Source organism: Mandrillus leucophaeus, unplaced genomic scaffold (genome assembly GCF_000951045.1).
Source record: "Mandrillus leucophaeus isolate KB7577 unplaced genomic scaffold, Mleu.le_1.0 Scaffold473, whole genome shotgun sequence".
NCBI classification, from domain to species: domain Eukaryota; kingdom Metazoa; phylum Chordata; class Mammalia; order Primates; family Cercopithecidae; genus Mandrillus; species Mandrillus leucophaeus.
In genome coordinates, this window is record NW_012105065.1 from 1,186,721 (window position 1) to 1,211,010 (window position 24,290).

Below are 24,290 nucleotides of genomic sequence, written 5' to 3' on the forward strand. Positions count from 1 at the left end.
GCCAACAATTCCTTGTTTAATGCTTAACACAGGATCAGATATTTGTCTTAGTCTTTTGTTTTGTCATTGCAAATCAGTGGCAAGGGACTTTTTCAGTCTGAGCATTATACTCCTCATTAAACTGACAAGAGTGGCTTGATTGCTTGGGTAAAGTAATCAAGTGAAATAAAGGGGAAACTTACCTTACAAAATTTCAAGAACACACAAGAAGAAAGCAAGATCATTAGAAAATTGTTGAGGACAATACCTCTAAATTGTGAGTAAAATCCTCATATGCTGATTTGCTCTCCACGTCTCTTTTTGATATATAGTTGTTAATTATTATTGCATGTAAATTTTTGTTGTGGTGGAAAATGATTATTTAAAAATAATGTAGCCCTGTTGACAGTGAACTTGACCAATATAAATCTGTCAGAAATGTATTCCTAAGACCTCACCTTGCAAGCACATAATAGAAAGACTCTAAAGAACGTTTGAGCCAGGCTATCTTTGCACTCTTTTCATTATTTTATACAATGACTCCAGAGGTCACATCTCCTGAGAGAACAAAAAATTTTCACTAATTATGTGGTATAGTGCCATAATAGTGTAGAGACTTCAAGGTATACCACCATATACCATCTTTTATAAATTCTGTTTTCTTCTTCCCACAGTTTCATCAAATTCATCAATCTCTGTATTCTAATTAGCACTTCTTTTCTCACTTTCATTTATAACTTAATTCATGTTTTTTAAACTATGAGTGACAACACATTATATACAACATAGATGCTCTGAACCAAATAAATCCAGTAGAATAAGAAATAATAGAGTATAGATACTCCTCCAGATCTGAACGCATGACAAAGAATCAGGTTGTGTGTGTGTGTGTGTGTGTGTGTGTGTGTTGATTTGTGTCTGCATAAATACTGATGCTTCTCTATGTCAGAGCTAAACTTTTGAATGACTTACAAACTGATGAATTGATGATTCCCATGGTCCTTGTTATAGCCTAATTCATTGTTTGTTTGTACCACTCGTTTCTCTGAACAAAGTTTTAATTTAAGACCTCACACAACAAGGAGAAAGAGAAACCTCCTCCTTCAATTATCTCTCATTTAAGGTCCAGATTTACCTGGCTAGCAACAAAAGTGCCTCATTTTCATGACAAGTGACTGAGAGTCCTACCTACTGTGGCTCCACCATCTCCACCAAATTTTATTTGTAATTACTCTTCAATGTGAATAAATCTGATTTCCTTACCCCATTTTATATGCTCCCTACATATAGCATAACCATTTAGCCCTTTGTACTTTTGTTCATACCATTAACCTGATTCTAGATTAATTTTCCTTAACATTGAACCATGTCATAGAATACTAAGAAGTTCCAAAATGAGTTCAGTCTCATTAAAAAAATATATTTTCTGAGGGATCCAGATATCAGTAATTGTTTGTATCTTTCTTTTCAATGTCACTGAATAACTCAGAGACATTTCATATCTGCACATAAATATGCTTTCTCTATTGCAGGGAACTGTTTTCAGTAAGAATAAGAAAAAAACAAAATTTAGAAGAAAAGAGAGATGAATAAAGTAACAGTGTGGGAATAAATTTCATAAGTAAATTGACTGGTTGGCAGTTTACGAATACCAATTTGAGAAGATTGCATTTAGCTAGCTGGCTGGGGGGAAACCATGGAAACAAGATCAGTTATATTTTATCCTTAAGAGTTTACCTGTGGGAAGAAAGGAGGTTGATAATATCTGCCAGTGTCTTTCCATTGCCCCTCCATATTAGGAAGTCCAGTTCTACATCTTTCCCTCATTGGACTTTCTTACTTTCTCTCTAGCTTTGATCACAATTTATTCTTAAAGGAACAGATTTGAACATGGTTTTCATTTCTGTTTTAGCTTACCAAGCCTGCCATAACAAGGTAACAGAAAATGGATGGCTTCAGCAATAGAAATGTGTTGTCTCACAATTCTGAAAACTAGAAGTACAATATCATGGTGTTCTCAGGGCCATAAGAGGTTCCAGGGAAAGATCTATTTCAGGCTTCTATTATAGCTTCTTGGTTTGCGGCTGCATACCTCCCATTTTCACCTACTGATTTCTCTGTGCCCACAATTTCTCATTTTACAGGGGCACTTACTTATATCAGACAATACAGACTTTTAGTTAAAAACTCTTACAAGAGATAAAGAAGGCTATTATATAATGATAAAAGGTCAATTCATTACGAAGACATAAAAATAATAGCTATATAGGTACCCAACATCAGAGCACCTAAATATATGAAACAAACATCGAAAGACCTGAAGAGAGAAATAGAAAGCATTTCAATAGTAGTAGGAGACTTCAGTACCCCTTCAGTAATGGATGCAACATCCAGACAGAAAGTCAATAAGTAAACAACAGATCTGAACAAAGTTGTAGAACAAATGGACATATCAGACATATGCAGAACATGCCACGCAACAGCAGTAGAATACATATTCTTTGAAGTGTGCACAAATTATTCTCCAGGATAGGTTACATATTTCATCACAAAGCAAGTCTTAATACATTAGAGAAGACTGAAATCATACCAAGTATCAATTAGTAATCAATAACAAAAGAAAAACCAGATGAATTCATAGATATGTGGAAATTAATCCACACACTCTTGAACAGCCAAGAAGTCAAAGATGGAATCGAAAGATAAATTTAAAAATATCTTAAGACAAAGAAAAATGGAAACAGAACATTTCAAAACTTACTGAATGGAGCAAAAGCAGTACTAAGAGGAAAGTTGATAGTGATAAACACCTACTATACAAAAGAAGAAAGATTTAAAATAAACAAGTTAACTCTACATCTTGAGCAACTAAAAAAAAAGATAAAAGAAAAAAACTAAACCCAAATTTAGCAGAAGAAAGAAAATAACAAAGATTAGAGCAGAAATGAATAAAAGGAAAAAAGTAAAATCAGTGAAACTAAGACTTGGTTTCTCTGAAAAGATAAAAAAGGTTAAACTCTTAGCTATAGTAAGAAAAAGAGACAAGACTCAAATAAGCAAAATTAGAAATGAAACAAGAAAAATCCATATTAATAGTCATATGCCACTTGAAAGGGAATCGATTGTCTTCCACCAAACAGAAATCTTTGAATGAATGTACCATGATGCCAATGTACATGTTCAAACAGCACATTTTATTATCAGTATCTCAGTGAAACCTCCAGATACATGTCACGAATAACTGAAAGATTAATATAAGACTCCGATCAGATATTTAAAGTAGATGTTGGTATTGGCAGAGGGAATCTTAGGGAGACTGTTGTTCAACAATCAGGGGCGGCATCTCTCCACTTTGCAGGGCATAAAATTAACTGAGAGTTTTTTGTCTTTTATTTTGCATTTTCTACATAAATAATCATGTCTTTTGAAGGCACAGACAATTCAATTGCTTTCTTCTTAATCTGTACATCTTTTATTTCGTTTTCTTGCCTTATTGTATGAGCTTGGATTTCCGGTACAACATTGAAAAAGAGTGGTTGTCTTGTTCCTGATCTTAGAAAAGCTTTGGGTTTTTGCTGTTAAGTATGATGTCAGCTGTAAGCTTTTTTGAAGATATGCTTTATGACTGTCCATGTATATAGCTCTAAAGGATCTGTAAATAAACTTTATAAATCAGGGTTCTCTAGCAGAATCAATAGGGTATTTGTGTGTGTGTGTGTGTCTGTGTGCATGTGTGTGTGTGTGTATTTGTTATAAAGAGTTGGCTCACGTGTTTATGGAGGCTGACAACTCCCAAGATCTGCATGGTGAGTTGGTAAGCTGGAGAGCTAGGATAGCTGATGGTTTAGTTCTAGTCTAGGTCTGAAGGCCTGAGAACCAGGAGAGTCTATGGAGTAGTATCTGTTCAAACATTGGCAGGCACAAGATGTAGGAAGAGCTCATGTTTCAGTTCAAGTCTGAAGGCAGAAAAAATGTCAATGTCCCAGTTAAAAGTCCACTAGCATCAGGCAGGAAAAATTCTTACTTGGAGGAGGGTTCGCCTTTGTGTTCTATCAAGCCTTCAACTGATTGAGTGAGGCCCACCCATATTAGGGAGGGTAATCTTTACTAAGCCTACTGATTTAAATGTTAATGTCATCCAAGAACACGTTCACAGAAACAGCCAGAATAATGTTTGGCCAAATATGTGGACACTCTGTGGACCAGTCAAGTTGACACATAAAATTAATAATCACGGCCAGGCACAGGGGATCACACTTGTAATCGCAGCACTTTGGGAGGTTGAGGTGGGCGGATCACGAGGTCAGGAGATCCAGACCATCCTGAACAACACGGTGAAACCCCATCTCTACTACAAATACAAAAATTAGCTGGGTGTGGTGGCGAGCGCCTGTAGTCTCAGCTACTCGGGAGGTTGAGGCAGGAGAATGGCGTGAACCCAGGAGGTGGAGGTTGCAGTAAGCCAAGATCACGCCACTGCACTCCAGCCTGGGCAACAGAGCGAGACTCCGTCTCAAAAATAAATAAATAAATGAAATGAGAATAATAACAATGATCATTAACAATCACATAAGCCAATAGAACTAAGCGTATTGAGCAAGGTTGCAGGATTGAAAGTCAATATGCAAAAATTAATTAGAATTCTGTATATTAGGAATAATCAAAAGAAAAATAAAATTTAGAAAACGTATGATAGCATAATAATCTAACAATATTTAGGTGTATATTTTTAAAATGAATATAACACCTATACACTGAAAACTATAAACATGGCTGAGAAATAATTTATAATATCTAAATAAATGGAGAGCTATACCTTGTTCATGGCTATGAAAACTCAATGTAGTTAGATATCAACCTCCATAAATTGATTTGCTAATAAAATATAATCTTAATCAAAACCCCACCAGACTATTATTTTCTAGAAATTGGCACATTGATTGGAAATGAAACTACAAAAGGCTAGATAAGACAACTACAAAGGACTTTTAACCCATATTGAAAAGTAGTAACGTTGCTTATCTTACACTACTTGAGTTCATGACTTACTGTACAGCTTTAATTATTGTAGTGCAGTTTCTGATACCAATGAAACAGAATACAGAGTTTAGGTATAGATCCATATTTATACGTCAACTGATTTTTTACAAAGGTGCTAATGTAATTCAATGAGGAAAGAATAATCATCTGAACAAATGGTTCTGTAACAATTGTCTATTCACGTACAAGAAACGAACCTTGATCCTTACATCACGCATAACCTAAAATTAACATCATGCATGTAAATGTAGAAACTAAATCTATGAAAAGTGTTGAAAGGAACAGAAAATAAAACTTTGTGACCTTGGGTTCGTAAAATATTTCTTAAATAAAACATAAAAATTAGCATAAAAGATAAAATTAATAAATTGGACTACATCAAAATAAAACTTTTTTATAAGTCACAACAATAAAAGAAAAAGAAGACTTGTATCCAAAACATAACCCATAACTCATCTGTCAGTAGACAAACAACTCAATAAAATTATATTAATAAATAGGTCACCAAAAATATGTAAATGGAATCTAAGCATATGAAAACATGCTTGACATTATTAGTCATTAGGGAGTTGCAAATTGAAAATGCAGTGAGATGGCAATTCACATACACTAGGATAGCTATAATCAGGAAGATAGATAATAACAAGTACTGACGAGGATGTGAGAAATTGGAACCCTTGCACACTGTAGATAGGAATGTAAAATAGTGCAGGGACTTTGGAAAGAAGACTGTCAGTTTCTCAAAAAATTAACCATAGAGTTACGATATGACCCACCAATTCCACTCCTGGGTATATACCCAAGAAAAAATGAAAGCGTGTTTATACATAAATCAAGAAATCTGAATGTTCACAGTGACTTATGCATTATGCCCCAAAATTTGAAACAACCAAAATGCTCATTCATTGATGAATAGAGAAACCAACTTGGATACCTCATTTAATGGAACACTACATAGCAATATAAAGAACAAACTTCTGGCCGGGTGCCGTGGCTCAAGCCTGTGATCCCAGCACTTTGGGAGGCCGAGACGGGCGGATCACGAGGTCAGGAGATCGATACCATCCTGGCTAACACTGTGAAACCCCGTCTCTACTAAAAAACACAAAAAACTATTTGGGTGAGGTGGCGGCGCCTGTAGTCCCAGCTACTCGGGAGGCTGAGGCAGGAGAATGGCGTGAACCCGGGAGGCGGAGCTTGCAGTGAGCTGAGATCTGGCCACTGCACTCCAGCCTGGGCAACAAAGCGAGACTCTGTCTCAAAAAAAAAAAAAAAAAAAAAAAAAAGAACAAACTTCTAAAATGTGCAAAAACATGAATGAATCTGAAAAGCATTATATAAATGAAATAAACTAGTCATAAAAGATGACATACTGTATGTTTTCATTTATATGAACTTCTAGGAAAAGCCAACTGTGGTGACCGAGGTAGATCAGTATTTGCTGGAGCCAGATGTCTGAAGATGATAATTGACTATAAAACAAAAGAAAACAAAACACACCTGGGACCTTTCTTCATTGCCTCTTGGTATTGTATACAGACAAACTTTTTGTTAGGAAATGTGTCCAGTGATGCCTAGCTGATGGATTGATTGTAAATGAGCACTTGTATTAGCTTTTCAATATTGATGTAACAAGTTGTCCAAATTTGGTAGCTTAAAACAATAGAAAATTATGCTTTCATAGTTCCAGAAGCAGGAAGTTTCAAGGCAAGGTATCAACAGGGTTGGTTTATTTTGGAGACACTGAGGGAGAGTTCATTTAATGCCTTCTTCTAGCTTCTGGTGCCAGCATTTCTTAGTGTTCCCTAGCTTACAGATGTATCCCCCCAACCTCTGTCTCCATCTTCATATTACCATCTCCTCTGTGTGTCTTCTTGCCTTCTCTTCTCTTATAAGGACATTTGCCATTTGATTATGGCCCACTGTTATCCAGGATAATATCCTCTTGAAATCCTTAACTGTTACATCTGCCAAGACCATATTTCCAAATGAGATCACATTCACAGCTTCTGGGTGGACATATATTTTGGGGAGCATGTTAGTCTTCTCCTGTTGCCGTAACAAAATAGCCCAGAATGGGTGTCTAAAAAACCACACATATTTATTTTCTCATAGTTGTAGGGGCTGGAAGTTGAGATCAGGATGCCAGCATGTCTGTGTTATGGTAAAGGTTCTCTTGCTGCCTATGCACGTGACTATCTTTCTGCATTCTCATGTGGCAGGGAGGGCACACTGGCGTCTCCTCCTCTTCTTATAAGGACATTAATTCCATAGGATCTATAAGGACTGCACCCTTATGATTTCATTGAACCTTAATCACATTCTTAAAGGCCATATCTCCAATATAGTTCCTTGTATGTGATTAAGGTTAGGGCTTCCATATATGAAATTTGTGGTGACACAATTCAGTCCATTGCAGGGGTAACTATTTAACCCACTACAGAACTATTCTTTCATTCTTCCTTTACTGTCACAGCCACACCTTAGACAATTACCTGGCCAAAAGGGAAAGGGAAGAAAATAACACCAAAATAAGACAGATGTCATTTCTTCCTTTCCCTTCTGTATCTCATTTCCTACAATTCCTTTTAGACAGAAGACATTGATCATTAAGTGTAAATTATAAAGATGCAATATAGTGGCTTCGGAAAAAAACTTTTGGCTTATTCATGTATTTGTTTATTTTGCTCTCCGGGAAAGCTCATTTAGATACAAACACAGTAATCACTCATTACATTTGATTGACTTATTCCCCTGCATTTTCAGTTCCTAGATCTTTGTGCATCCTATAAGAGCTATGAAATTGAAGGTCAGTGAGATATTTAAAACTGGTATATTGAAACATTATTATTGTAAAAGGATAAGCAACTCTAAGAAATCTTATTATCTATATACATGTCAAAGCTTTTTTTCCGACAATGACAAGTAATTTATTTTCTTCTGTAAATACCATTTTTTTCAATTGTCTGAGAGTTTTTAAAGGACACAGGTAAAATGAATGGTGTCACAGGCTTTACTGTCTTCAAGTCAGTCCCTGTTTGATATAATTTATTATTCCAGCTCAGTAACTGATTAGTTACTTGTCCTTAAATTTATAGCTATCATTTTTCTACAGTTTAATTTTGCTCATTTTTAAACAGCATTTCATCTAGATTTTATTAAATAATAGGTGTATATATATATACACACACACACACACATATGTAATATACTTTTCATTATATTACCAGTAATCACGCATATCCAACATCTTCTCAATACTGTGTTCAAAAATATACATACATAAAAAATAAAATTGTAAGCTACAAAATTCTGCTTTCAGCCTTTCATGCACAACCCTGGGAAGTCTGTGATTTGTTTTTCAGGCTACCTGAGGAGCTATTGTTTGATTAAGATAAAAGTTTGTAAGGCAATTCAATGCAGCATTCAGTTAAAGAAACCAGACATTTTCACAAAATCATAAATACAGTGCGAAGGCAGATTGAAAATGAAATGCCTGTTGAGTACGTTCTCCACACAGCTCCTCAGGGCTGCCTGTATGTAGAAATTTTCTCACTCCATCTGTTCCCTCTGCCTGAGTGACAGATCCACTTCTGCCAGCACTCCCTTCACCAGCAAGAGAGAGAAAATGTTTCCAGGTGCACACGGACACACCTGATCTCTTGCCTCATCATCCTTTTAGTGCATTTACTAAAGAGGAAATAGACTGAGAGGAAATAGGTAAAAATGGGAAAAAGTTTCAACTTAATAGATTTGAAGTAAAAAGAGAAATGCATCTGACATATTCTTTTGAGAGAGCTGAAATAAAGTCTCTTCCACTAAATATTTGGTGTCCAGGAGCCATCGTGCAGCATTGTTGTATTAACAGTGTTACTGAATGAAAACATACTCATGAATTCATGTTTGCTGTTGTACCTATGGCTTAATAAATTGTTTTCAATCAAGATTTTAGAGGCATTAGAACTGAATACCAGTAGCATGCTAGTGAAGATGGTTATATAATCTCAGCTCACTCCATAGCCTGAAGCAAACAATTTCTTCTAAGTATTTCAATTACTTCATCTAAAAAAAGTCAGCTGCTAAGATTTGATTTCTCTGTATGTTAAACGCATCAATGAGAATTTTTTGGTAAGATGATTCAATGTCCTCTGACTAATTGTGCTATATGGGTTTGAAGTACCAACCACTTATGGAATATTAAGACTACAAAGGATTGTAATTTTTTTTAGATGATTCATTTTAAACTCTTGGAATAGGGACTGTTTTGAATGTATCTTTGTATCCCCCCACAGAACCTAACACAGTGCCTCACAGAGAGTCGGGATGAATAGATTTTTGTTAAGTGAATGGATTTTACAGTCTCAGTCTGTAGTTACAATTTCCCAGAGAAAAGGAGAGACCTTGTTTCAGAATTGGAATTGAAAGAAGGATCTCACAGCTAAGACTTGAAGGAAAAATGCAGCCAAACTGTGGCCAGTTCACAACAGAAAACCATTGCATAATCAGTCTTTAGGACCTTTGTGTTAATGTTTCCCGGGTCCACCATCTGTGCCCCCCACACATACATAGGCTTTGCAAAATATTACACTGTCAACTGCAGCTAAGGGCTTTGGTAGATGTCACTTGATTGTATCTGCCGTCACAGTTGGAATGAAGACAGACTCTCCCCCTCTCTCTTTCTCTGGCTATCCTCCTCTACAAAATTAGGTGTTGAGAAAAAGTGATATTAGGAGAAAGGCAAACAGCAATTTCCTACTTATTATTTGAAGATACTTAACATCTGTAGTCTAAGGAAATTTAATGATATGCATTCTGCAGAATGACTTCCTCCAAACTCATGGTCTGGCTCAAGAGATATGACTTGTTTTAAAAATTATTTCCCTATAATGAGTTAAGTAACTCATATGTTAATTCATTCATAAAGTCACTGATTTTGCCCAGCACATATGATGGACAAGACACCATTTTATCCCTCAAGGAAACAGATCTGCAGAGGTGTGGAGATATTGTATCCAAAAATATCCACACTAAAGGTAGAAAGGATGAAATCTGCAATAGAATAAAAACAAGAAAGAAAACTTCTGATGTCTTCATTATTTCCTGTGATGTGGCAGATGAAATGTTCTCTTGAAGGAAGAAAGGAAACACTTGTTGAGGGCTTAAGGAGGTAAAACATGTTTTAAGCAGTTTCTTCTTGTATAGTGGCAATGCACACTACACATGTGGGTATACATGTACATGAATATATGCATGTATAGGTATGTATGTGTGCATGCATACACATACGCAAACACACGGAGGCTGATATTTTTATTCATATCTCTGCCTAACATATCGTAAAACTCATAATTGTAAAAACAGTAACATCAAATTAATTGTTTATCTTCTTACAAGAGATATGATTATTTTAAAAGTGTAGACTTTCTGGTGCACGTTCATTTAGATGAAGAAAATGGCTGAACAGAAAGTCTGTCGCAGAAATAAAAAACCAGCATGTGTCTTTTTCATAGAATTATCAGATGCTGACATCTAGTGGCTCTCAAAATCCATTATTATGAAGGACTTTTACCAACAGGACATACTTTCCATGTACTGAAGATATGCACAGATGGATATATTTTATTTATATATTCTATTATGGTTCTTTATACATAAAACAGTTGACACTTAGAATGAAAAAACTGTGGCGAACTGGACATGTTGTGATCAGCTACACTCCACATTTTGCATATAGCTGAAGAAAGCCCTCTCTTACGTTTCTGTCTCTCTCTCTCTCTCTCTCTCTTTGTCTTTCTCTCCCTCTCTCTTTCTCTTTCTCTCTCTTTCTTTCTTTCCTCTCTTTCTTTCTCTTTCTCCCTCCCTCCCTCCCTCCCTCCCTCTCTCTCTCTCTCTCTCTTTCTCTCTCTCTCTTTCTTTCTTTCTTTCTTTCTTTCTTTCTTTCTTTCTTTCTTTCTTTCTTTCTTTCTTTCTTTCTTCTTTTTCTCCTTCCTTCCTTCCCTCCTTCCTTTCTTTCTTTTTTCATTCTTCTTTCTTAGTCTTTCTTACTCTTTCTTCTTTCTTTCTCTTTCTTTCTTTTTGGTCTTTCTTTCTTTCTTTCTTTCTTTTCTTTCTTTCTTCTTTGTTTCTTCTTTGTTTCTTCTTTCTCTCTCACTCTTTATTTCTTTGTTTCCTTTCTCTCCTTTCCTTCTCCTTTATTTTCTTCCTCTCCTTATTTCTTTGCTTCCTTTTACCTTCCTTTTCCTTTTTTTATTTATTGTGCAGGATAAGGTCTTTATAAATGGCCTTGCCACCTCTTGGACTTTGGACCTTTTGTAATCTGAAAGAAACCTCTTATGCATTAAATTCTTCTGACATTTGAAAGTGCTTCTCCCTATATTTCCTGTCTTTGCCCTGCTTTACCACGAAAGTTGAAGTTATTCATGCAAAAGTATGGCCCTGTAAGACTTGTCATTCCTTTTTGGTTTGTGTATTTGGCATGTTCTGTTACATTACATAGTTTGTATTTAAATATATATGTAGTTATTCTGTCAAATTCATTTTAACTTTATTTTCCTCTTCCTTCTTTCCCTCCCTCCCTCTTTCTCTTTCTATCATTCTGTCTCTTTCTTTCTTCATTTTCTACACCTTATAGTTTTAGTACAACAGTTATTGCTAGTACACTTCCTCAAGGCTTATCTGATTTTATTTCATTGATGAATATACATAGTTAAAAAAGCCTTATTATGGAAAGCAGATTACACTGAATGCTTTCTTGATTTTTTTTCAGTTACGGCTTCTCTCCTTGATCCCTTTCCAAAAGCCATCAATTTAATGAGTTTAAAAAGAGCTTTCTAAGTATGAACTTCCTTCCTTGTGGAATTTGCATTCATTTTTCCACAAAACTTCTCAGGCAATAGTTCTGTGGCAGGAAATGCAAGGTAATCAGCTTGGTGCCCTTATTCATGAGTTCTGTCAGGTTAAGCTGTCAGAAACCCAGAAAATGAGAGAAAAAAATGTGTAAATAGATAGATTATAGCTCTCTTGGGTAGTGAAGAGTTTGCCTCCTCGTTGAACCTGAAACAAGCTGTAAGGATTAGTTTAGAGGCTTGCTTGAAAATTTGAAATGGACCGAGGGTATATCAGAGAACACCTAAAGGAAGGAAATCCAGAATTGCTCCAGGTCGTATGTGCTTCTCCCTCCCACTTCGACTCTGTCTTGCTCCTACTCCTTCACAAATACACTCTGCTCCTACACCTCAAGTTGATTTTAGAATATGGCCAAAATAGAAAGTTGTTTTTGAATAACTTCAGAAGATCTAGATAATTTGAGTGAAATGAGAATAGGTTTGCTAGAACCCTCTAAAGGCAAAATTTTTCTGCAAGTTATCAAAGTGTTATAGGAAACTGTTTCAACTCAATTCCACCTAAAGATTCAGTAGGCCTGATTACCTTTGTATCATTTTCAAAATCTGTTTACTACTCTTAGCGGCTTTTTAGATCACAAAAGACTCCAAATAACCACAGCAATCATGAGAAAGAAAAATAAAGTTGAAGTCATTCCACTACCCAATTTCAAATAATATTACAAAAACAAAGTGCGGTACTGGCATAAAAACATATACATAGACCACTGTAACAGAATAGAGAGCCTAAAAATGAACTCAAGTATTCATGATCAACTAATTTCTATCAAGGGCAGCAAAATAATACAATGGGGAAAGAATAGTATCTTCAATAAAAGGTGCTGGAAAATCTGAATACTCAAATGCAAAAAAACTGAAAGTAGATGTTTATCTTACCTCACACATAAAATTCAAATCAAAATGGATCAAAGACCTAAGAGTAAGGCCTGAAACTGTAAAACTCCTAGGAAGAAATATAGGGAAAAAGCTCCTTGACCTTGCCCTTGGACATTTTTTGGATATCCCACCAATGGCTCAGGTAACAAAGGCAAAAATAAAACAGTGGGACTGTAGCTACATTAAACAAATGATTCAGCACAGCAAAGAAAACAACAGAGTGAAAAGATAGCCTATAGACTGGAAGACAATATTAGTGAACCACTTATATAATAAACACTTAATATCCAAAATATTAGAGGCTCACACTACCGAAGAGGAAAACGCAAACAAACCAATTAAAAAGTGGGCAAAGGGCTGGACGCGGTGGCTCAAGCCTGTAATCCCAACACTTTGGGAGGCCGAGGTGGGTGGATCACTTGAGGTTAGGAGATTCAGACCAGCCTAGCCAACATGGGGTGGAACTCCATCTCTACTAAAACACAAAAATGAGCTGGGAGTGGTGGCGTGCTCCTGCAATCCCAGCTACTTGGGAGGCTGAGGCAGGAGAATCGCTTGAACCTGGGAGGTGGAGATTGCAGTGAGATGGTGCCCCTGCATTCCAGCCTAGGTGACAAAGACACTGTCTCAAAAAATAATAAATTAATAAATAAATAAGCGGGCAAAGGACTTGAGTAAGTGTTTCTTCAAAGAAGGGACAAAAATAGCCAACAGGTACATGAAAGGTGCTTAACATCACTAATTATCAGGGAAATTGCAGTCAAAAACCACATTGAGATACCACCTTGCTACTGTTAGGATGGCTATTATCAAAAAGACAAGAGAAAACAACTATTGGCAAGAAAAGGGAACCCTTGTACCTTGTTAAAAGGAATGTAAATTGGTGCAGCCATTATGGGAAATAATACGGAGACCCTTCAAAAAATTAAAAACAGAACTACCATGTGACCCAGGAATCCTTCTGAGTGTATACCCAATGAAAATAAAATCGCATCTCACAGAGATATCTGTTCCCCCATGTTCATTGCAGCATTATTCACAATAGCCAAGATATGGGAACTTCTAAGTGTCTATTGATGGATGAATCGATAAGGAAATTGTCGTATATAGTATACAGGATGCAATATTATTCAGCCTTAAAAATTGAGGAGATCCTGCCATTTGCGACAATGTGGATGAACATTGAGAACATTATGTAAAATAAGCCAAATACAGAAAGACAATTACTACATGATTTCACTTATATATGGAATCTAAGCAAACAAAACAAAAAAGTTAAATTCATAGAAATAGAACAGAACAGTGGTTACCAAAGGTGAGTGGGAAATGGAGCGATGTATGTGAAAGGGTACAAAATTATTCTGGTTATAAAGGATGAATAAGTCTAGAGATTTATTGCACAGCATAAGGACTATAGTTAATAACATTTGTATTACATACTGGAAATTTGCTAAGGGACCAGATTTCTGGTGCTCTTAACACACATATATAAAAAGGCAACTACGTCAGATGATGGATATATTAAATTGCTTGACTGTAGTAACAATTTTACCATATATGTGTATATCAGAACATGATGTTGTGCATCTTAAATATATATAATAAAAATTTTTAAATGAATAAAAGTCATCACTGGTTCCATAGTTTTTGAAAAAGAAAAAAAATTAGTTCTATTATGTTTCTATTTTGTCATTGAAACTGTTTTGCTTTTATAGACTATAATTCTGATGAATAATGCATTAGAAATCTAAAGACAGTTTTCTCTGAATGTTTGTTATTCAGCATTCTACCCCAAAATCCAGCTTTGCTGAGAAAGAGGTCATTGTCCCCTTTTTAAAGATTACTACAGGTACTTGTTGCAAGCCAAATTAAATTGAGTACTGTCCCATTTGGCCAAATTTCTGCTCATTTCTCAATGGAGGATTGTCTGCAGAGGTTACTTGAGTATTGTGGCTATTCCAGGGATACCCCACTGCCACTTTGTGCTGGATATGAATGGCACAGGTGCTCGAACTGTGCGGTGGCCTTGGACTGGTCTTACCTAGATGTTGCACTTCCTCCTCTAACACTCACTCAATCTTGTTTTAGAAACCAGGAATCTGGGGCTACTGGGACCCAAACCCCCTAAATATGCACGTCTCTTCTGGAGCTCAAAATTGGTCTCATGAGTGCTCTGCCAGTTATACTTATAAGCTCCCTGGAAAGTGGTGTACTACCATCATTTGTGCATATTCCTCAATTTGGTTTGAATGATACCTCACTGGTTTTATCAGAGTAAAATTATTTTTAAAAAATGTTACTGGAATTTTTGTATCTATGGTTATATTATGTGCTTTAAAATATAAAGTAGAGCTCACCATATTGAACACTAATGACCCCATCATCCATTTTGTTAAAGCATAATGCACTGTATTTCTTATCATGTTTTTAAGAAACTCAACATTACTAAATTAGATGGGGTTATCTCTATGCCACATCCTTACCAGGATTAACTCCTGTCCCCTCTTTCGCACCTGAGAACGAACAATTACCAAATAACAATTATAGGTCAATTTCCCTGATGAACATAGACACAAAATTCCTTGACAAAATGTTAGAAAACGGAATCCAACCGCACATAAAAATAATGTGCCACGATCAAGTAGTATTTATACTAGGGATGCAAAGATGGTTTAACATATACAAATCAATTTCACATCAACAGAATGAAGGACGAAGATTGTACAATCATCTCAATAGATGAAGAAAAAGCATTTAATGAAATTCAACATCTTTTCATGACAAAACTCTCAACGAACTAAGTTTAGAAGGAACATATCTCAACATAATAAAGATATCTCAACATATTTCAACGTAAATATATGAGAAATCCCCAGTGAACATCATAGTGAATTGAAAAAACCTGAAAGCCTTTCCTCTGAGACTGGAATAAGACAAGGATGCCCACTTTTCTCACACCTATTCAACATAGTACTGGAAGAAACAACCCTAGCAATTAGGTAAGAGAAAATAAATAAATAAAAGGCATCCAAATTGGAAAAGTGGAAGTCAAAATGTCTCTCTTTGCTAATGATATAATCTTAATATTTAGAAAAATCTAAATACTCTATCAAAAACTTATTAGATCTAAAACATAAATTCAGTAACTTGAAGGATACAAAATCAACGTACAAAAATTAGTAGCATTCTTATACATAAGCAATAAACTAGCTGAGGAAGAAATCAAAAAGGCAATCCCATTGACTATAGCCTCAAAAAATTAACAAAATACTTAGGAATAAATTTAGCCAAGGAGGGGAAAGATCTCTATAAGGAAAACTATAAAACACTGATGAAAGACATTTAAGAGTATGCAAACAAATGGAAAAGCATCCCATCCTCATTGATCAGAAGAATTAATATCATTAAAATGACCATACTGTCCAAAATGAATCTACAGTTTCATTCAATCAAAATACCAATGTTATTTTTCACAGATTTTTTTTTTAATTTTAAGATTCATATGGAACTGAAAAAGAGCCTGAATAGCCAAAACAATTCTGAGCATAAAGAACAAATCTGGAGCCATCACACTATCTGATTTCAAAATATATTACAAGGCTATAGTAGCCAAAACAACGTGGTGTTGGTGGAAAAACAGACACATGCACCAATAGAACAGAAAAGAATCCAGAAATAAATCCATGTATTTCTAGCCAGCTGATTTCTTTGACAAAGGTGCGAAGAGCATACATTGGGGAAAGGACACCCTCTTCAATAAATGGTGCTGAGAAAATTGATTATCCTTATGCAGAAGAATGAAACTGGACCCCTAGCTGTCACTATACACAAAAATCAACTTAAGATGGATTACAGACTTAAACATAAGACCAGAAACTACAAAAGCACTGGAAGAAAACATAGAAAAAATACTTCAGAACATTGGTCTAGGCAATTTTATGGCTAGGTCCTCAAAATCACAGATAACAAAAACAAAAGTAAACATATGAGGTTATATTACACTAAAATACCTCTGCATGGCAAAAGAAAAAAAAAATCAGCAAAGTGAATAGAGAACCTGTTGAATGAGAGGAAATATTTTCAAACTCTTCCTCCAGCAAAGGAGTAATAATAAACACATATAAGAAACTCAACAGGAAAAAACACATAATTTCACTAAGGAGTGGGTAAAGGACATGAAAAGACATTTCACAAAAGAAGACAAAAATGGCCAAAGAGTAAATGAAAAACTGCTCAATATCACTAATCATCAGGGAAATGCAAATCAAAACAACAATGAGATATCACCTTATCCCAGTTAAAATGGCTATTATTGAAAAGACCAAAAAAAATGACACGGTCCTGTGAGGATGCAGAGAAAAGGGAACTCATACACTGTTGGTGAGAACGTACATTAATACACCTACTGTGAAAAAGAGTATGGAGATTTCTAACTAAAAATAGAACTACAGATCAAACAATCCCACTACTGAGTATTAATCTGAAGGAAAGGAAGTCAGTGTATCAAAGGGACACTTCCACACCCATGTTTATTGCAACGCTCTTTACAATGATGTGGAATCAACCTAGGTGTCTATTATTGTATGAATGGATAAATAAAATGTGGTACCTCCACACAATGGAATACAATTCAGCCATAAAAATGAAAAAAAATTATGTCATTTGCTGAAACATGGGGGAACTGGAGGTCACTAGGTTAAGCAAAATCATCCAGGCACCAAAAGACAAATAGTACATATTCTCACTCATATAGAGGAGATTAAAAATTGGATCTCATGAAGATATAGTATAGAATGGTAGATACCAAAGACAGGGAAGGTGTGTGGATAGGAGCAGGGTGGTAAATGGGTGTTAGTTAATGGGTGCAAGCAGTTCGATAGAAGAAATAGATTCTAATATTCTGTAGCAGAGTGCAGTGACTATAGTTAACAACAATGTATTATATATTTTAAAATAGCTGGAAAAGATGACTTGAAATGTTCCCAACACATAAAAATAATAAATACTCAGGGTAGCGGATACCCTAAATATCCTGACTTGATCATTACACATTCTATGCATGTAACAAAACAACACACGTACCCCATTGTATTAGTCCATTCTCATGCTGTTGTAAAGAACTGTCCAAAACTGGGTCATTTTTAAAAGAAAGAGGTTTAATTGACTTATAATTCTGCATGACTTGGGAGGCCTCAGGAAATTTACAATCATGGCAGAAGGGGAAACAAATATGTTCTTCTTCATATGATGGCAGGAAGAAGAAGAACTGAGCAAAGAGGAAAAAGCCCCTTATAAAATCAGCGGATCTCATGAGAACTCACTGACTATCACAAGAACAGCAGCATGGGGATAATTGACCCTGTGATTCAATTACCTCTGGCTGGCTCCCTCCCACAACATGTGGGGATTATGGAAACTATAAGATGAGATTTGGGAGAGGACACAGTCAAACCATATTACCTACGCATATGTACAAATACAAATATCAATAAAATAATAATGTGGGAATGGGGAGAAAATGGGAAGACAAAAGTCAAAGGGCACAAACTAGCAGTTATGTAACATGGATAAGTCTAAAGATATAAAGTCAAGACAATAGAAGATTACGGTTAAAAATACTGTTTTGTATATTGAAAATTTGCCAACAGAGTAGATTTGAGGCACTCTTTGACAAAAAAAAGGAACTATAGAAAGTGATGGAGTCGTTAATTCGTTTATCTGACGTAAGCATTTATTATGTACCTGTGTAACAAAACATCATGTTGTATGTCCTAAATACAGACAATAAGAATAATAAATTATTTGGAAAACAAAAAGGAATTAACAGTTATTACAAATAGAATTGCAACATTTTATTTATATTTTAATAGACTTTTAATACATATTGATATGTTTCAGCATATTGTATATTTTATGCAGCTTGCTTTTTTTAACATTGTTTTGAAGATATAGCCACTTTAATATGTGGCTTTATGTAATTAACCATCAGTATATTTAACCAGGTTGTTATAGAGCTTAATTCATCCTAGTATTTGGCACTTAACATACCATGAAGATAAGTGTATTCTACCTAAGCTATACTTCATATATAAGTATATTATGGCATATATCTGTTCTTTCTTTAGTAAGGGTTTACAAATTTTACTCTTCCAAACACTGTTACAGTGAATATTAGTTTACATGTCTCCTTGTGCACACACGCAATGGCTACTTTGAGATGCATAGTCAATAGCAGAATTCTTCTATCATTACGTTGTAAAAATATGCAAGTTTACTAGCTATTTTATTGGTTGAAATTCTAATAATAAATAGTAGAGTTATCTTTTCTCCACATAATGTACTACATATTGGATTGTCAGAGTTCTTCATTTTTGCCAACGTGACGGAAGTAAAATGGTATGGAATGATGGATTGAATTTGCATTTCTCTGATAAATATATGCTTATGAAATATTTTTCATCTGTTAGTTGACCCTTTGGAATTTTTTGGCCATACATTGCCTGTTTTTATCTTGTATTCATCTTACTACAGGTAAGAAAGGGTGAAACAATCAGAAGATAAATGATAACTTCCCTAAAAAATGTAACATAATTTGGTTTTCAGAGAAAAATTTGTATGTTTTGAGATTTAATGCTCAACATAAAGTGTTCATGAACAATTTAGTAAGCTGAAACATTACAGAACTAAAACACGTCCTCGGAAATCACATGTTCTGCTGGTATTGTTCCTTTGCGTTCATTTATGAAAAAACATATCCTAGTCTTCAGAACTAGTAAATTTTCAATACATATTTTTTACTATATAAATATATAAATACATATTGAAAACTTTCTTTACAAATATATAGTGAATATATATTAATAATATATATTTATACAATGTATATTTCATATATACATTTCTACATATAGTTAATACATAGTAATATATATGTCCACATACACACACACTTAAGGAAAACCATATTTATTGAAGAAGCAAAATCTAGTTTATTGATTATCAAAATAATATTATATTTCTAGTAGCATGTATTTTAAGCGAATGCTTTAAACTGGTAATTTTCCCTGTGGAAAAAGCTTAACAAACAAGTAATTATTAAATTTCAGAGTAAGTTTTCATCTTAAATTATGGCACTTATTAAATGAACTGCAAAGCACTGTTAAGAATATCAAGAAGAACCTAGCATAGCTTAAGTATAAAAATGGCAAGATATCTGACACTAAAAGAAAAGAATCATAATTATATCATACAAACATGGTTGTGTCCAATTTAAATACATTTTCCCAAAGTATGTTACTATATTACTCTGGTTTCTCTACAAAATATGCCTATGTTACTTAGCTTATTAAATTCCCTCCCTTTGATAGTTATTTATTTTACTTTCCAGTATGTAGTCTAAGGTTACTATTTAAAGTTGCTCTAATCATTTAATTTCTGAAAGGCAGACTTGAGATTTTTACTACTGCAGTCCTGCTCCCGAATGCATAACTCTGCGGGTCCCTTATCATGTAACACGACAGGAGAGCTGCATCTTAGTATGTATGCCCATCAGCGATGGTGCATTGTCCTGTCTTGTTATGATGGTATTGCTGAGCCATACCCTTAACAACCTGAAGCACTGTTGGTGAAGTAGTCCATAGTCTCTAGAGGCCCTGAAGGCCAACCAAAACCTCTTTAGATGAGCCGCTGCTGCAGAAAACAGAGTTGACCAAGCTGAATATCTTCAGCATGGATCACAACCGCTAAGGAAGAATTCCATGTCCCTATTTGACTTTTTTATATCTCTAGTAATAGACAATGAAGAGACTTTTAGTTGTTTTCATTGCTATTATTTTCTCCTGGAATGTCTTTGTGCCTGTATCACAATAGAAGATGAGGCAGAATGCTATCGGAGGGAGATTTGACACAGACAAAATGTGGAATCCTCTAATTGGTTTGGTCTGGGAGAAGCTAAAAGGCCTATTCTCCTAAAATACCCCCAGACCTGTCAAAAGATGTCTGAGGTCCCATCATTAATGTTCTATGCCACTGTTTAATTTACTTGAATCCTCATTACCAAGAATATTTGGTTTACTTCCTCTAAAAAATGCTGAAGGGGAAAGATCTGGGTCATCGCTCTGCTTCTGTCACCAAGTAGCTGGGAAAGCCTGTAAGAATTTCTCAGCTTTTTTTTTTTTTCGAGGGCATTGGACTGTGTATTTAATTCGATACTCTCCACACATGCAAAATCTTAATATCTACATCAGCAGTTCTCAGACTATGGTATGGGGACCTCTGAAGGGTCAGTGAAACCCTTTCAGGGGTCTACAAATCAGAATAATTTTCATAATAACGCTAAGATGCTATCTGCCTTTTAAAATTCCCATTCCCTTGAGAGAATTTTTAATAGATATTAAGATGTGCCGTTTCATAACTGATTGTGTGCAGAAGCATTCTCCTGTGAAGTTAGACATTAAAGGGATTGCTAAAATGTACAACAGTGATGCTCTTTTCACCTTTTCTTCTAACATGCTTATTTTTCATAGAAGTGTTACTTGTGTTAACCTGCAATAGGTTTATTATTTCTATTTTTAAATTGCCTAATAAAAAATATTTTAACACATCTTCAGCTTTAATTTCTAATATTGTGTCAATAGATTTAACCACAAGTAGATTTAACCCACATAAACAAAAGCTCTTTGCATACTCAAAAATTTTTAAGAGTGCAATCAGTTTCCAAGACCAAAAAATTCAAGAACTGCTTATTTACTCCATAGTGGGGAGAGCTTATTCCTTACACCATATCCGGGAGAGCTTATTTTTTCCTACATACAGACTTTGGCAGTGGGATAGGGTTTTGAGGATAAAGGATTGGGAAAGAGAAACGTTATAAAAATAGGGATTTTGGAACAATTCATTAATGAACTCATTATAGAGTCACAGATGAGGGTGACCTCATTTAACAATTTGGAAACTGGAGAGTAAAGTTGCCATCCTTGATACAGAGGTCGGGCTTGTGCGATGGAGAGAAAACAAACAGCAAACAGAAAATGAATTATTTCACATTTATACAGAGATTATTTGCGTTAGATTTAACAAAATTAGGAAATAAAACATCTACTTTGTATCAGTCTATAAAGGAATTGTACAGTAAGTTTGTGCTTCTAAAAGTATTGCTTTGTGATAATATTATTTCCAACAGACTTAGCAAGTGCTGGATTGAAAATCTGAAAATACATGGTACTACCTAGGTGATACGTTTTATTTACAGAACTGGCCTCTCATCTATGTCATATTGTAAGATACTACACAATGTAAGAAATATAACTTATTTTAGACATAAATAAAAATTGGTAGCTATTATTTGTCTCCTAAAGTATTTCAGAGTGTTTTGTGTAATTGTAGTGACAGGAAAACGGAGAGAGAAAATGGGACAGAGAAAATCTTAGAGATCAGTGGCATGACTTTTCCTAAAATGATGAGAAATGCAACATACAGATTGGCAGGATAAAAATAAAGAAAATACATTTAGGTGTATATTAGTCAAACTGTTGAAAATTAAAGATAAAGAGAAAACTCTAACCCCTCTAGAGTGGGGGTTTGGAAACGTGATAGCATCAAAAGAGCAACAATAAAACTTTCAGCTCCCTTTGCACACAAACAATGAAAATTAGCATATAGCTTACCAGTCTTGGAAAAAATGGTCAACCTAGAGTTCTTCACTAAGTAAAATGTCTTCCAAAAATAAAGAAAAAAGGAAGCCTTTTCTTTTCAGACAAACACAAACTGAGAGAAGTTGTTTCCATTACAATTGTACCATAAGAATATATTCTCTAGGTGGAAGAAAAATGATTCCAGATGAAAATACAGAACTTCAGGCATAAATCAAGAATGCTGAAAAGGCAGATACTTGAGAAAATAAGAAAAAAACAGCAACTACTTAAAGAAACGTTAACTTCTGTGTTAAAAGTTATGCCTGTGGTTTTATAAAATGTGAAGATAAATAGATATAACAACAGAACCAAGGGCTAGGGGATAACTAAAGTTAAATCATGGTAAGATTTATTTTAAGGAAAGTAATGATATTCTAATTTAAGGCAGGCTCTTATAAGTCACCAATACCTAATCACTAAAATAATAGTATAAAAGCTATAAAAACGAGCTAAGAAAGGGTATTAAATGGAATATAAAAGGAAACACTTCAATAATCCAAAAGAAGGTAGGAAAGGGTAATAAAAAGAAATAAAGAACAATTGGAATAAGAGAACAAATAAGACAGTAGACTTAAACCCAATTGGGTCAGTAATAACAATAAGTACAGACTATATACTAAAATAACATAAAATATTCTCAGACTGAAATTCTTAGAAGAATAGTAAGACCCTGTTACATGTTTATTTGTTTCTTTTTGTTGTTGTTGTTTTCGTTTTTGTTTGTTTGTTTGTTTTTGAGACAAAGTCTGGCTCTTGTCCCCCAGGCTGGAGTGCAGTGACTCCATCCTGGCTCACTGCAACATCCACCTCCTGGGTTCAAGCGATTCCCCTACCTCAGCCTCCCCAGTAGCTGGGATTACAGACCCGCGACACCACACCCAGCTGATTTTTGTACTTTTAGTAGAGATGGGGCTTCACCATGTTGGCCAGGTTGGTCTTGAACTCCTGACCTTGTGATCTACCTGCCTCAGCCCCCCAAAGTACATGATATTTTTAAAGACATATTTTAAATATAAAGACACAGAAACATTGAAAGTGAAACCAGCAAACAAAATATACCATGCAAGCCTAAATAAAAGGAAGTGATGTCACTATTTAAATATTAGACAAAGTAGATTTTAAACTAAACTAAAACAAGGATAGTTCACAATGGTAAAAGGGTTAATTCAATAGGAAGACATAGTAGTCTTAAATGTCTGTGCACCTAATAACATAGCTCCACCTTTCAAATTTATCATTCTGTCATTCTTCTCTGTAGACATGCAGATAATTTTCATTTCTTTTGAACTATGACATGTACTAAATCTTAGGTGTTATATTTTACCTGTGACTTCTCTGCATGTATACAGAAGACTATTACCTCCACCTGCCATGATTTTATACTTTTATGCATAGCCACTGTTTCAAAAGATATTATAAGATGCTTTATATGTGAAGGCATTCTAGGAGAGTAAAGCAGGGTCAATGACCTAGTGAAGACAATATGAGGAATTCCATAGTGCCATTACATGAAAAATATTATATACTTTTATCAATATTGTTAATGAATTCTGTGTATTTCTCCTAGTATCCTGACAGGCAGAGTCAGTCCCTGTCTGACTTAAAGTTTATGACTGAGAATGATTCAACTAACAGGCGCCATTTTGCGGTGCATGGTTAAAGCTGTGCATGACCTGGAGCTGACAGGACAGCGAAGCATAAACTCCAGGGGAAGTGCTGGCTTCTGGGCTCATGTGCCTCTTAGGAAAAAGCATTCTGTGGATGCTTTTAGAATACAGCTGCTAACCCCATTAAACTACCG